At 39.1% G+C, this 15,180-nt stretch overlaps 1 long non-coding RNA gene across 2 annotated transcripts; it reads right to left on the minus strand.

The window, feature by feature from the left end:
- Positions 1-2,012: 2,012 nt before the first annotated feature.
- LOC146660389 (uncharacterized) lies at positions 2,013-9,218 on the minus strand. Of its 2 annotated transcripts, XR_014913527.1 has the most exons (4): positions 8,118-9,218; positions 4,518-4,586; positions 3,162-3,363; positions 2,013-3,072 (listed from the first exon to the last, which is right to left on the minus strand). It is a non-coding gene; the product is annotated as an uncharacterized LOC146660389 (long non-coding RNA). The 2 variants fall into 2 exon arrangements; XR_014913526.1 differs by lacking the exon at positions 8,118-9,218 and having other exon boundaries at positions 4,518-4,691.
- Between the last annotated feature and the right edge of the window lie 5,962 nt (positions 9,219-15,180).

Consider the following 15,180-nt stretch of genomic DNA (forward strand, 5'->3'; position numbering starts at 1 on the left):
TTATAGAATAAGTACTTAAACAATTATTGAATGAGTGTGCTTTTTTTGTTCTGTGACCCATTCATTCATTACTCAAAGCTTTCCAACCAAGTCCTCTTTGGTGACATCTGGTGTCCAAAAATATGTTGAGCAGCTTGAATCTACAACTTGATATGAACTGCTTCGCTGTGATTGCCCACTCGATAGGGTTAAATTGACAGCTTCTCTTTAATATCACGTGACTGTTCTGTGTGATATTGGGCCGTTGTGGTGCTTTGAACATATATTTTTGGGGGTGAAAAAGATGATTTTGTGTCTTTTGATTACTAAATGATTTTAAGAAATATACCTTTGTTGTTTGAACATGTGCCCCAGAATACCTGAAAAACATTTTTGCAAAAAACATCCAATGCAGGAAGGCACAAGATGCAAAAAGAAATGTTAATAGTTGCACTGTAACTTGTCCTGAGGAAGACTGACTGTGGAGCAGAGCCAAGCAACTGTGTCAGTCTCTCTCTCCTCTCCAGTGAGGAGAGAGAGACCATTACAAAGTAAGTATATAAGAGAACGAAAAAAAAGTGACATAAAATAAAACCCGGCTCCTTATAAAAAAACAATTACTCAAGAAATGCTCAACAGGGAAAAAAATATCAAACGAAACCTCAAATTGAAGAAATTGAGGTTCAAATACAATTAAGTAGGACACTGTAACAAAAATATTTTACTTAATGGTAGCATGTTAACTTCAGTCATTGTGATTCATTGGTACAGTATTGACAGTTTAACACAAATATTTCTTTGGGAAAAGAAAACTACGGAAACACTGACTGAAGTGAAGCTTAGCAACTGTTTGTTTTAATTCTTTTGCCCACATATACATGTATACATAGATATGTTTTATATTGTAAATGATAAGGGTAGGCACCCTTTGCTTTGTTGACAGCGCTGCAAACTTTGCCTTCTCTCAATAAGCTTCATGGTGTAGTAACCTGAAATGGTTTTCACTTCACAGGTGTGTCTTGTTAAGGTTCATTTGTGTAATTTCTTGCCTTCTTAATGGGGTTGGGACCATCAGTTGTGCAGAAGTCAGGACTGTCAGTTATGTACCAACCAACTTTTAGAATTCATATTATGGCAAGAACCAATCAGCAAAGTCCAGAGAAACGATAGTCCATCATTATTTTAAGAACTAAAGATCAGTCAGTCTGAAAAATTGCTAAAACTTTGAATGCGTCTTTGTGTAGCTGCAAATACCATCAAGCACTGATGAAACTGGCTCAAATGAGGACCACTCCAGAAAAGGAAGACCAAGAGTCAGCTCTGGGGCTGAGGATAAATTCATCCGAGTCACTAGCCTCAGAAATTGCAAATTAACAGCACCCCAGAGCCCAGATAAATGCCACACAGAGTTTGAGTACCAGACACATCTCTACACCAAATGTTCAGAGAAGACTGCGCAAATCAGGCCTTTATGGTCAAATAGCTACTAAGGAAAAGCAAGCAGAGATTTGTTTGGGCCAAGAAACAATTTGAGTATCCACATGCAGCACAGCAAACCAGTGAGGGCTGTGGTTTGCCATTTCTACATCATTGTGGTTGCCAAATCATTTTAATATGACCTGCCTGACAAAGTGGAGTAGACCAAAAGATCCTCAAAAGCCAGACATCATGCCATGATCCAAGGTAATTCAGGAACAAATGAGAAACAAATTAACTGAGATTATCAGTCCGGAAAAGGTTATAAAGCCTTTTATAAAAGCAAAAAAAGAAGCTTTGGACCCCCCAAGTGTTCATGACTCCAATATAAGAAAGAGACTGTTGGCAAAAATGGCCCACATGGCAGTGTTCCAAGATGAAAACCATCGCTAAGGCAAAAGGAACAAAGTCTCATCTCAATTTTGCCAGAAAATATCTTGATGACAGGGTCGCCACCAAAATTGACCCCCCCCGGCAAGTCTGTCCTATGTTAATAATTTTAATAAACATAAGCACAGAGAAAGACACCCGACAATGAGTTGAAAGATTAGCTTATTTATTCCTACATATACAATTTGTCATTTGTATTGTCACTTTGTATGTTCCTCACAATTTCTCATCATCCTCCAATGTGGTTGAATTACAATTTCTCCTTCATGCAAACACTAGTATTGGTGTCATCCATTGGTGAGAACAATGTTAACATACTGTACAACCAAATTAGTTCCTAGAACTTAAATTATGCAAACTCATTGCCTCAAAACAAAAAAAAAAAAAAAAAACCCAAACAAAAACCCACAAGTAAAACTTGATAACCAAGCTAGGACAATTTATTCATGGAGTACCCAGTACTTAGAATAATTAGATTTTTCTGAATGAAACCTATCCACATAGAAATCGAATGCAACTAGATCACATTATGTTTTATTATCCTCGAAATTAAAGACATTTTGTAATGCAGTTGAAATCAGACCAACTTTTATTTTCAAATGCAAAAAATATTTATTAGTCAACATACTGGACACATTAATGACAAACAAGTATATTCCCACTATTGTAGCTTGTGTTATTTAATTATACTTCAAATATTATCAAATTCCATCTATCCATCCATCCATCTTCATCCGCTTTATCCGGGGCCGGGTCGCAGGGGCAGCAGCCTAAGCAGAGAAGCCCAGACCTCCCTCTCCCCAGCCACCTTCTCCAGCTTATCCGGGGCAACACCAAGGCGTTCCCAGGCCAGCCGAGAGATCTAATCTCTTCAGCGTGTCCTGGGACATGCCCGGAACACCTCACCCAGGAGGGATCCTTATCAAATTAAATTTTCATATTTGTTAAACAATTTAAAACTTTAATAACCTTACAAAAAAAACAAAACCAAAGTCTCAGATTGAATTATTTTGAACCCAAGTTTAAGCAGTTCTGCTCAGTCCAGGCATTACAGCCTGAAAGACTGTCATGGATTAAGGTAATGAAAATGCAGTGATCGCAGAAAGTTCAACTTCCCTTATGTACAGTGGCAGTGAATGTGGGATGGAGATGCAATGGTCTTGAATCTGCAGGTGACTTTCTTCACTGAACACCATCTGTGATGGAGGGCTCGTCTCTCCTGGTATCCTATAAGGAAACAATCATATTCTTTAGAATGCCACATTACATTTGCTCTTCTTAAAACATTTTTTTCCTGCATTTGCTACAGAACAGACCTCAAGATAGACAATCAAGCTGAATCATTGCACTGTTACAAAACATCCATCCATTTTCTTCCATTTATCTGCAGTTGGGTCCCAGAGGCAGGATCCTAAGCAGAGCACCCCGGAACTCCCTCTGCCCAGCCACCACCTCCAGCTTATCCAGGGGAACTCCTCCCAGTGGGACATAGACACGTAGACAAAACCTGCTGGTACCCTTTGGTCAATGAAAGGAAAAAGTCACAATGGTCACAGAACTAACTAATCTGACTAAATAATAAAAATTCTATGAATGTTAACCAATGAACGTCTATCGTTCGAGCGTGTATCACACTCAACATGGACCAGAGGAAGTGAAAGGAAAGCTGTCTCAGGAGATAAGATAAATAATCATAGACAAGCATGTTAAAGGCAAAGGCTATAAGACAATCTCCAAGCAGCTGGATGTTCCTGTGACTACAGTGCACATATTATTCAGAAATTTAAGATCCATGGGATTGTAATCAACCTCCCTGGACGTGGCCGCAGGAGAAAAATTGATGACCAATCAAAGAGACAGATAATCTGAATGGTAACAAAAGAGCCCAGAAAGACTTCTAAAGAGATCCAAGGTGAACTTCATGCTCAAAGCACATCACTGTCAGATCGCACCATCTGTTGTTGTTTGAGCCAGAGTGGACTACATAGGAGATGACCAAGGAGGACACCACCAACAAATCACAAAAAGGCACATCAGCTCCATGTTCACAGAAGGAAAAATGAAGCATATCAAGAAAAGAACACTGTCCCTACTGTGAAACATGGAGAGGGATCTGTTATGTTCTAGGGCTGCTTTGCTGCATCTGGCACAGGGTGTCTTGAATCTGTGCAGGGTACAATGAAATTTCAAGACCATCAAGGGATTCTAGAGAGAAATGTGTTGGCCAGCGTCAGAAAGGTTGGTCTCAGACGGAGGTCATGGGTCTTTGCAATAGGACAATGACTCAAAACATACAGCTAAAAAACACCCAAGAATGTCTAAGAGGATAACATTGGACTATTATAAAGTCGCCTTCTTGGAGCCCTGACCTCAATCCTATTGGGCATCTTTGGAAGGAGCTGAAACATGCTGTCTAGAAAAGGCGCTCTTCAAAAGAGGAAAATACTGGAGCAGTTTGCTCATGAGTGGACCAAAATACCTGCTGAGCTTTGCAGAAGTCTCATTGACAGTTACAGGAATAGTTTGATTGCAGCGATTGCCTCAAAAGGTTGTGCAACAAAATATTAAGTTATAAATTAAGTTATTAATAAATTTTACTTCCTTACTACTTACTAAATATCTTGTTTCCCACACTGAAGATTAACAATATATTGGAAAAGCAAAATACTTACCACTCAGTTGACATCTTTCTGTCCAACAGCTCCTTTTCTAGACTCAAGAGTCTCCAGAGTCACCAGAGCCTCAAAGAAAGTAAAAAGCAAGAAGAGGGAAAACCAGCAAATTATTTAGAAGCTGATTCGATTCTTAAAGGCTGTCCAGCCATTATAGCTGACAACATAGAAACTGAATATAGTGCTTATAATAAATTCCTTAGAATATTTACATTACTGTACAATACCAACTGTCCAATAAAGCAATATAGTAGGAAACAGAAATATATGGACTGTCCATGGATAACAAAAGGTCTGCAAAATGCATGTATAAAGAAAAATGCTCTATACAGAGAGTTCTTAAGAACGAGAACTAAAGATGCTGAAATCAGATACAAAAGATATAAAAATAGGTTAACTAATATACTTAGATTTAGTAAAAAGGAATACTATAAGAAGCAATTAGATATAAATAGAAATAATAATAAAAGATTATGGGAAATCCTGAACAGTGTTATAAAATGTGGGACTGGACAAAAGAACTATCCCAAGTATTTCATTTGTAATGACCATGAAGAATACAATATGGATGTTGTGGCAAATAGTCTCAATGAATTCTTTGTAACTGCTGGACCAAATTTAGCAAGAACAATCACTCATCCTGGGAAAGCACAGGAAAAACCCGATACACTGATTGACAGAAATCCATATTCTATGTTTCTCACAGCCGTTGATGAAAATGAAGTTCTTGAAATTGTCAAAAAATGTAAAAATCACAAATCTTTGGATTGTAATGATATTGATATGATAGTGGTTAAAAGTCATTGAGGCTATTATAAAACCATTTACATACATCTGTAATTTATCATTTCAAACTGGTCGATTTCCAGACAGAATGAAAATAGCAAAAGTTATACCTCTATACAAATCTGGAAACAAACACCATTTCACAAACTACAGGCCTGTCTCTTTACTACCTCAATTCTCAAAAGTTCTTGAAAAACTGTTTAAAAACAGACTGGAAAAATTTATAGATAAACATAAACTACTCACTGAGAGTCAGTACGGATTCCGATCAAGCAGATCAACATCATCGGCACTATTAGATTCAATAGAATACATCACAAATTCCATAGACAAAAAGCAATATGTGGCTGGGTTATTCATAGACTTGACAAAGGCATTTGACACTATAGATCATGATATATTAATAAGAAAACTGGAACGTTATGGTGTCAGAGGGGTAGTTTTAGATTGGGTCCGGAGTTATTTAAGTGACAGAAAGCAGTTTGTGAAAATAAATGGTGGTTGCTCCTTATGTATGGACATTGCTTGTGGTGTACCCCAAGGGTCAGTTTTGGGTCCAAAATTCTTCAACTTGTACATTAACGACATCTGTAAAGTGTCCAAAGTATTAAAAGTGGTTCTCTTTGCTGATGATACAAACATTTTTTGCTCTGGTGATGATCTGCAGAATTTATTGGAGGATATGACTAATGAAATAAGTAAAGTGAAGTTCTGGCTTGATAAAAACAAATTATCATTAAATTTGAATAAATCTAAACTTATGTTATTTAGAAATAGTAGTTTAAATACTAATGCAAAGATTCAAATAAATGGTGTTGATATTGAAAGAGTCAGTGAAAATAAATTTCTGGGGGTAATAATAGATGAAAAACTTAACTGGAGAGCTCACGTAAGATATATTCATTCCAAAGTATCACGAAGCATTGCAGTACTAAACAAGGCAAAACAGGTATTCGACAGAACATCACTTCATATTCTCTACTGTTCACTGGTTTCACCATACTTAAGCTATTGTGCAGAGGTCTGGGGCAATAACTATAAAACCACATTACATTCACTTTTTACTCTTCAAAAGAAAGCAATTCGAATCATCCACAATGCAGGTTATAGGGAACATACAAACTCACTATTTTTGCAGTCTGAAATATTGAAAATTGACGATATAGTGAAATTCCAAACAGCACAAATTCTATTCAAAGCAAAAAATAAAGAACTGCCAGGTAATATTCAGAGTATGTTTTTTTTGAAAGAAGGAAGTTATAATTTAAGGGGTTTTTGTAACTTCAAAACAATGAAGGTACGTACTACAAGAAAAGGCTTTTGTGTTTCTGTTCAAGGAGTGAAACTATGGAACAAACTGAATATGGAATTAAAGCAATGTCCAAACATAAAACTGTTCAAAAAGAGTTATAAAAATATGATCTTCTCGATCTATAAAGAAAAGGAAAATATTTAAATTAAGTGAATGTCTCTATTTAAAAACAAACAAACAAAAAATTCATGATGTGATATAGTATATCAGAAATCTGTTCAAATCAAATCAAATCACTTTTTATTGTCACATCACATGTGCAGGCACACTGGCACAGCACATGCGAGTGAAATTCTTGTGTGCGAGCCCCACAAGCAACAGAGATGTGCAAACACAACAACACTATTTTTATTACAAATTATATCAGTAAGGAAGCTGACTAAATATTCACTGATAATTTATGGGACAGGGGTGGGATTAAATAAGTGTATACTTCTTCCCACTCCCTTTCAACATGTAAATTAATCAGAATGTTTTTTGTATGCAATTTGTATAGTATATTTTTTTTCTCTCATTTCTTTTCTAAATGTACTTGTATATTGTTCACATGTTGAAATAAATTACCAATCAATCAATATTAATCTCATACAGTCAAATTACACTATAGCAGGAGTTGGCAACTTTTCTGATGATGAGTGCAATCTAAAAATTCTTCAGAAGTTAATGTGTCACATCAACCAACTTTTTTCAACTAGCCAACCTTTTTCCTACATCAAACCCTGCCCCTGGCTGTGGAATGCAGGCAGTCGTAAGAAGGGAAACTTGTTGGAGTTCTAAATGTCACAACTTGACAGTTGTCTCTGTTTTCACATTTTTCAGCTCAATCTCCCTGGCTCTGGCCAGCTCCGCCCATAAGTTCTAGCTCCTCCTTCAGATGAAACTCTTTCGCATTTCTCTCTCTCCAGCTGGAGATGAGCCAGATGAACTCGTAGCCTAGCATCCTGCTTTGAACCTAAGGACTATCGAGAGTGGCTCAAAATGAGGCAGTGTCATTGGCAGTCTCCTCAGGCAGTCCCTGAGCAAGAGGCGTGGACACATACAGTGCTATATTTTGATCTGGCAACAGGGGAACATGCTAAGATGCTACACCATGCTCAGCCAACTCAGGTGGACTGGGAGACATTTGCAAGGCCAATATCCCCTTATCCACCAAGCCAGACACCAGAGCAGCTTTTAGCTCAGCTTTATGCAGAACTATGGAGACCCCAATCCCGTAAAATGATGCCACCTCATGCAAATAGTTTTTCCTACAGGCATCGAGCTGGGCAAGCGACAGGTTAGCCGTAAACACAGAAATATCTAATGTAGACATTCAAACATAGTTTAAAAAATAAAAAAAAAAAGAAGAAAACCAGTCAATAGCACACAAGCCAGCTACCCTAGGGCTACCAATAAACGAGAACCTTCCCCCAACACACACACACACACACGAGAAAAATCTATAACAACGGGGTTATCCAATAAATAAAAATACCACTGAACCTCTCCCCAGTCCTACCTACCCTTGAATGCTAGCCTACCTAGCTTCTGGAGTGTACCAGGCTCGAGGCAACTTTAAAGGCAAACTTTCAGTGCTTTGAGCACTGAAAAGCCTACCCCCAACAGGGACCCAAATCCCCACCCGGGATTACTCCGAAAATAACAAAGGCAAAATAAAAAACGAGTGCCTGAAGGAAGAGCTTACACTCAGCTAGACACTCCCCTGTGCTAACTGGGGAGAGCGTCCCAAATACACCAAAGTTAAACAACGGACCCAAAACCTGATACCCAGCCATTTCAGTTTCTTTCATTCAAATCCCGTTGTATGCAACTAAAACATGTTTATGTTTACTTGAATAGAAACAGTTTACAGTTCTATAATTAGCCACAGATTTTACATTTTTCTTCAAATTTGTTTAGAAAGATTCCACTTAAACTACCCTTAAACGTACTATTCTCTTAAAGATAATGTCAATAGCAAGAGGTGGACCTATCAGCATTGCCTAGCTATACACCAAATAGAGCCACACAGGTCAGAGATGGACAATAGTCACCTGAGCAGGACAGTAGGGCTGTGTGATTTGACAAAATATATCAGATGACAGAATTGAAACATCTACCATTTAACATTATACTCTGTTTTGTGGTGTCAAAATACAGTTTACAGCAAAAAAAAAAAAAAAAAAAAAAAAAAAAAAAAATATTCATCGCTTGGATGGTCACCATGTGGATGCAGGCACAGAATACCAGCATGGCCATTGAGGATGAGGCAGAACCAGGTAGCTCCAAACAGAAGGACCAGTCAAAACAACTCAAGGACCTTAGTCCTTGGGTGGCTGTAGCTCAGGAGTGTAAGTGCAGGTAGAGCAAGTCATCTACTGATCGGAAGGTTGGTGGTTCGATTCCTGGCTTCCCCTAGTCTGCATGCCAAATATCCTTGGGCAAGATACTAACCCCAAATTGCTCTCCGATGCATCCATCGGAGTATGAATGTGTGTGAATGTTAGCTATAAAGCACTTATAAAGATATGCTTGTGCGAATGGGTGAATGCACAAGTTGTGTAAAGCGCTTTGAGTGCTCAGATGAGTAGAAGAGCGCTATATAAGAACCAGTCCATTTACCATTTAAAAAAAAAAAAAAAAAAAAAAAAAAAAAAAAAGGATGAATAGTGTTAGTGTGTCCCGTGCTGTTAAATCTCAGTGTGACGTTTGTATCTATAAGTTTAAAAATTGCGTGCCGTTTTGTCTCTATGAAACGTACGTACTACATTGAACAGCATAGTACATTAAACCACTAACTGTTCTGCACTCCACATTTCCATTTAGCTTGTGTTAATCCCTACCACCTTTAAGTTATCAACACTGTAGTTTCGAAGGTGGCTTTTATTTTTAAATCAGGTCTCAAGGTCTCTTGCCATAATACTTGGTATAAACACATAATGCAAAACCAAGTGAGGGCTGGCTTGACTGTACTTCTCAAATTGGAGATTAAGCTTGACACCAGTTAATGATTTGCTGCACTTTCCAGCGTTGTGTCAAAGTAGTTACCCCCAGCAAAAATTGTTTCCCCATCCATGAGAGCACGCAGGAGGAGGAGCCACATGCTAGGCTCAGTTACTGTATGCTACTTGTTACTGATCTGCACTTGTTGTAATAAACCCCAAAAGCTGAAAAACACACTTGCCAGGGTTTCTACTGGCCAGGGATGTCAGCAGACATCAATAATTCGGTGGGTACGCAAACTCTGAAATTTTACTATAGCCGACTTATTTTAAGATGAACACAATTTTCTGTCTCTCTCAAAATAATTGATATAAAACTTGACCATCAACTGGTGAGTTTCTTAATTGCTTTTGGATCAGGGTTCCCAGTGTCCAGTTTGCCAGGCAAGTGCTGCAACAATTTTAAAAAAAAAAAAAAAAAAAAAAAACCACATTCCCATAAAGGGAGTCAATCACTGAAAATAATCACATTTAATCACAGAATGTTTTGTTTAGAAACCTGATTGATTTGTATACTTCAAAAATAAGAGTAGGAGATTAGCATTCTGTGTAATTTCAATATTATTAATGTAAATATGTTTTTCTAGTTAAGATTTCTCAGCCATTTGAATTGGTTGGAATGGACCTTATTGGGAGACTTACAGAAACCAAAAGGGGACATCAGTATATTTGTGTTTTCATTGACTACTTCAAAATAGCAACAGGGATCCCCATTGAAGTCTAAATCAGCAAAGGAAGTGACAAACTGATCAAATTTGTCCATCAGTTCGAAGCACCTAAAAGGGTTCTTAGCTCGCAAGGAAAGGAATTTGTCAATTCTATAAGCACTTCAGTCTTTGGCAAACATTGTTATTGGCATGTAACACATATTTTTAAAAAATTATATACATCTGTAAGGTTCTACTTCTGGTTTCTATAAATCTGTTTGTGATATTTGTGTGACTGCTGTATATTTCAAATCTTATTGTAATGTACTTAGAGTCAGTATATTTTACTTGCCGTTGCAGCTCAAAACGTTATGCAGAATGTTACACAGAAGAAACCTCTGCTCCCCATATCATCCACAAACAAATGGCTCGGTAGAGAGAATGAACAGCACCATCCAGAGGTAAATTCTTTGTTATATTCTGTAATAGACCACACCAAAGCCTGATACTTTGAGTACATCCAGCTTAATGCGTGAAACATTACAGTTTTATGGGGTTCCCTTCCACTAAAACATTAAGGTATGACATTTAAAAGCCAAAAAGGAAAATGATGTCATATGAATGTTTTGCATGTGCCTTTATTGTCAGAGCCCTCTGTAAAGTTGTTGGTGACCAACCAGAAACATGGGATGACTATCTGGATGTTGTGATGTTTGGTCTCAGAACAAAAGGAAAAAAAAAAAAAAAAAAAAAAAAGAAATAAAAGCAAATGACCACTGAAGTACTCATCCCATTACCTGATTTTTGGCAGAGTGGCTTGTTATCCATATGAAATCCCAGAACACTACATGGTCTTTCTGTCTGTGACAAACTACAGGAAAATCCTACGCAAAGCACCATAGTAAGTTTTTGATGCACATGCAGAACAGTTTCAATGCATGCTACATCACCACCTTAAAAGCAACAATTTTATCAGATCCAGGGTCAGAAGCTACAGCAAAGGAAGAAAACGCCACCAGAACCAGCCCCCAAAACCAGTACGCGCTGCAGGTCCACAAGCCAAATCACAAACAGCAGCAGACCCAGATCCAAAAGCTACAACTCCACCAGTGACTACTCCCCAGGTTGTAGCACCACAAGCATCAACTACGCCTAAGCAATCTACAGCACAAACTGTAGAAGCAACAGTACTACCAGCAACAGCCTCACAAGCTACTCCTGCACCACTTCCAGCATCATCCCCTCAAAGATATTCTCAAGCTGTTGCAGAGAAATGGAAAAAAATAAAATAATAATAATAATTCTTTGTTATTGTGTAAACCAGAATGTTCAGAATTGACATTGTACAATTGTACCCTGTCTGGCAACATTTTGATCTCATCTCTCCAAATAAGGTATGCACACAGTAATAAATATCACAAATGATAAGTACCATAATATAAATAAACCACACCCCAGATCCTATAATCTGATTTCTGTCTTTTAGTTTATTGAAAGGTGAAGTGTTTGCTGTGCTCCAAAGAACTTTAATACAGCAACAACACCTCATCTATGCTGAGGCCTTACAGAGCCCTGCGCGAAAACAAGGAGGCTATCCAAGGTGGACCAAACTCAGTTAAGTTTTTTTAGGTTGTAAGGATACAGTCATTTTATACATTTAGATTCCCCATGTCATTCATTTATATTTGGCTTGTAATTACAATATATGTAATTTCTCAATGTTTTGTTTGTTTTATCAGGGGAGAGGAATGATGTGGATGAGGCCTTGGTCAACATGGTGATTCCCAGCCCTTCACTATTGTGGAGGACAGTGGGTTTAGAAAGCTTGTTAAAGCTTTGAACCCTAACTATGTTCTCCCCACAAGTCAGGTGTGTATCTTAAAATATGAAGCATGTTTGCAGTTTTCCTATATTTCCATATTAAGAGCGGTACTTTCTTTTGTTTAGGCTTTGAAAGCTATGGTGGACCAAAGATACAAAGAGTCCAAACTAAAAGAAAAACTGACTGTGGCAAAGGCTTCTGCAGTTAGTTTGACATCTGATATGTGGACCTCCATTAACACAGAGGCTTACCTAGCTGTCACCTGCCATTTCACCGATTCTAACACTGCATTGCATTCTGTGGTGTTAGGTGTTCAGCACTTCCCTAAAGCAAATACTACTATCAATTTGTCCCAAGTAACAGCAGCGCTCATGTCAGAGTGGGGCATTACAGACAAAGTTACATGTTATGTGACTGATGGAGCAGCAAACATGGGTGCTCATGCAAAGGAACTTTGTTTGTGTCACAGTAATTGTGAGGCGCATACATCGAACCTAATGGTCAAAAGCTCTTGATCAACACACCACGCTGTCTGAGATCCAGACCACCTGTAGGAGGATAGTGGGATATTTCAACGTTTGTTCCATTAGTTCATTACTGCTTTAAACACTTAAACCCCCGGAGAGCAGCCATTTGGCTTTTCTAACAGGGTTCCATCTCTAAATGACGGCTGGTCAGCAAACCTGGGAAACCCACAGATAATTGGAACTATGGCACGAAACAGCTTCCAAGACATCATGCAACACCTACGCTTCATGACAAGTCCACCCGCAGTGATCGAGCAAAGACTGATAAGTTCGCTGCAATTTCCAGTGTGTGGGGATCATTTGTCACCAACTGCATCACGTGCTACAACCCTGGTCTACATATCACCGTTGATGAACAGCTTTTCCCATCAAAGACTCGGTGCTGTTTCCTGCAGTATATTGCAAGTAAACCTGACAAGTTTGGGATCAAGTTTTGGGTGGCTTGCAACCTAAAATCCAAGTGCATTTGCAATGTCTTCCCATATCTTGGCAAGGACCCCAATCGTCCCACTGGGGAGAGACTTTCTGAAAATGTAGTAATGAGGCTGATGGAACCATTCCTAGACAAGGGCAGAAATGTTACCACAGACAATTTTTTCACATCGCTTTCACTTGCGCAAAAACTTCTTAGACGGAAAACCACCATCCTCGGCACAGTCAACAAGATTCGCAGGGAAATTCCTCAATCCACTCGACAGACAGATCGCAATGAATTCACCACTCAGGTATGTTGCAGGTCTTTTGTGGTTCTATGTTTATGTGTTTCATTGTGTGTAAAAGGGCTATGGAAATAACAATTTATCTTATTTCTTAGGTGTTTTCAACCTCTGCTGCCACGCTGACGGCGTATGCGGCCAAACGGAAGAAGACCGTCTATATTCTTAGCAGCATGCACAGCGTGGTTCAGACTGATAACACTACCAAAAGGAAGCCAAACACTGTCACCCTTTACAACAAAACAAAGTGTGGCGTGGATGTGATGGACCAGATGGTTCGGGAGTACACTGTCCGCAGAGGAACACGGCACTGGCCAGTTGCCGTGTTTTATAACATGATTGACATGGCAGCACTGAATGCACATGTGCTGTATCAAGCATGCACCGGGACGAAGGAAAGACGGGTGGACTTCCTGGTGGAGCTTGCAAGAGAGTTGGCTCACTCTCATGTAGCTGCGAAGAAGGCAAGAAAAAAAAAAAAAAAAAAAAAAAAACAGTTGCTTTGGACACAACCCTCCACACCTAGCCCTGGAAAAAGAGCCATGTGTCAGGTCAAACACAAATGCAAGAACAATCATGCCACTGTGCGATGTGTTCACTGCAACAGATACACATGTGGTAAATGCAGACAACAGATACCATGGCAGTGCCAGGATTGTGAGTGATTGCTGAAAATGTTGAAATGTACTCACTCACTTTTTATTATTATTTGTAAATATGTGTACAAATGGTTGGTTTTTTGTACTGTTTTTATCAATAAATCTCAGCAACAAAGGGCATACACCCATGTGTTGATTTCTCCCTAAGATGGCAAACTGAAACACTCCAAGTTGGTGACTTTTGGAGATTTCCCTGGATGATTGAGAATGCATCAGACGAACACAAAAGGAAGTTCACAGCTTTTAGCAGCTCCCCCACCCCCTCATTCACACACCCCCACTCCCCTCCCTCCAGAATTCCCAGGTAACAACCTAATATACATATGAATGACTAGCCAATTTAGCTTCCACTTGGCTGAAGCTAAAGCCTAGCTAAAAGCCATTTGGCTGCTCTCCGGGTTTTAAAGGTAGAAAGGTAGAAGCCTGGCAGTGCTACTGTTAAGGAGCTGCTGCAGTAACACAGCTTGAATTAATCAATTTGTGTTGGCTGTTTCTTTGGAGAGGCTGCAGGAACAAATGGGCCGGCCTCCACTGAAGTTAATTCAAGAGGTGGATACACGTTGGAACAGCACATTCCAAATGCTTCACCGTGTTCATGAGCTCAGGGAACCTATTGGAGCATCGTAAGCTGGCCTGCACACTGATATTTGCCCACTGTCCTCTGAACAGTATAATGCTCTCTCCATTTAATGATACCACCACTGAGTTGTCAGAGGAAAAGAGTGTCTGGATCCAAAGTAATTCCACTTCTAACAATGTTGCACCATGCACTAAATGAAGAGGAAATAGGAGCGACGTGTTGACATGATCATGACTGGTTTCATAGTATCAAAGTCGTTGTCTGACTATTACCAACGGGTTATTGTAGTGCACAGTTTAAGGTAAGTAGTCCGCAAGGTACATTATAATGTCAGAAAATTGCATTCACGAAACAAGTGTGTTGTTTTTCAACTTTTGCGATTTACTGCATATCAGTAACAGAAACTGAGGCAGGTAAGTGTGCTCCTCCTCCTCTGCGCTCTCATTAAAGGGTAAACAATTTTTGCAGGGGGGGGGGGGTAACAACTTTGGGACAACACTGGAAACAGTGGCGGTCCTAGCCTGTTTGGCGCCCCGGGTGAACACTCCCTCCCTTCAAGGGGGGGGGCTGAAGTCAAAGTTTACATTGATTTTAGCAGCAAGCAGGCGCACAAAGGGCTCTCTCGCTCACTTT

This window comes from Rhamphochromis longiceps, linkage group LG10 (genome assembly GCF_057381845.1).
Source record: "Rhamphochromis longiceps isolate RC_006_pf linkage group LG10, R_longiceps_female_GT1.1, whole genome shotgun sequence".
Taxonomy (NCBI): domain Eukaryota; kingdom Metazoa; phylum Chordata; class Actinopteri; order Cichliformes; family Cichlidae; genus Rhamphochromis; species Rhamphochromis longiceps.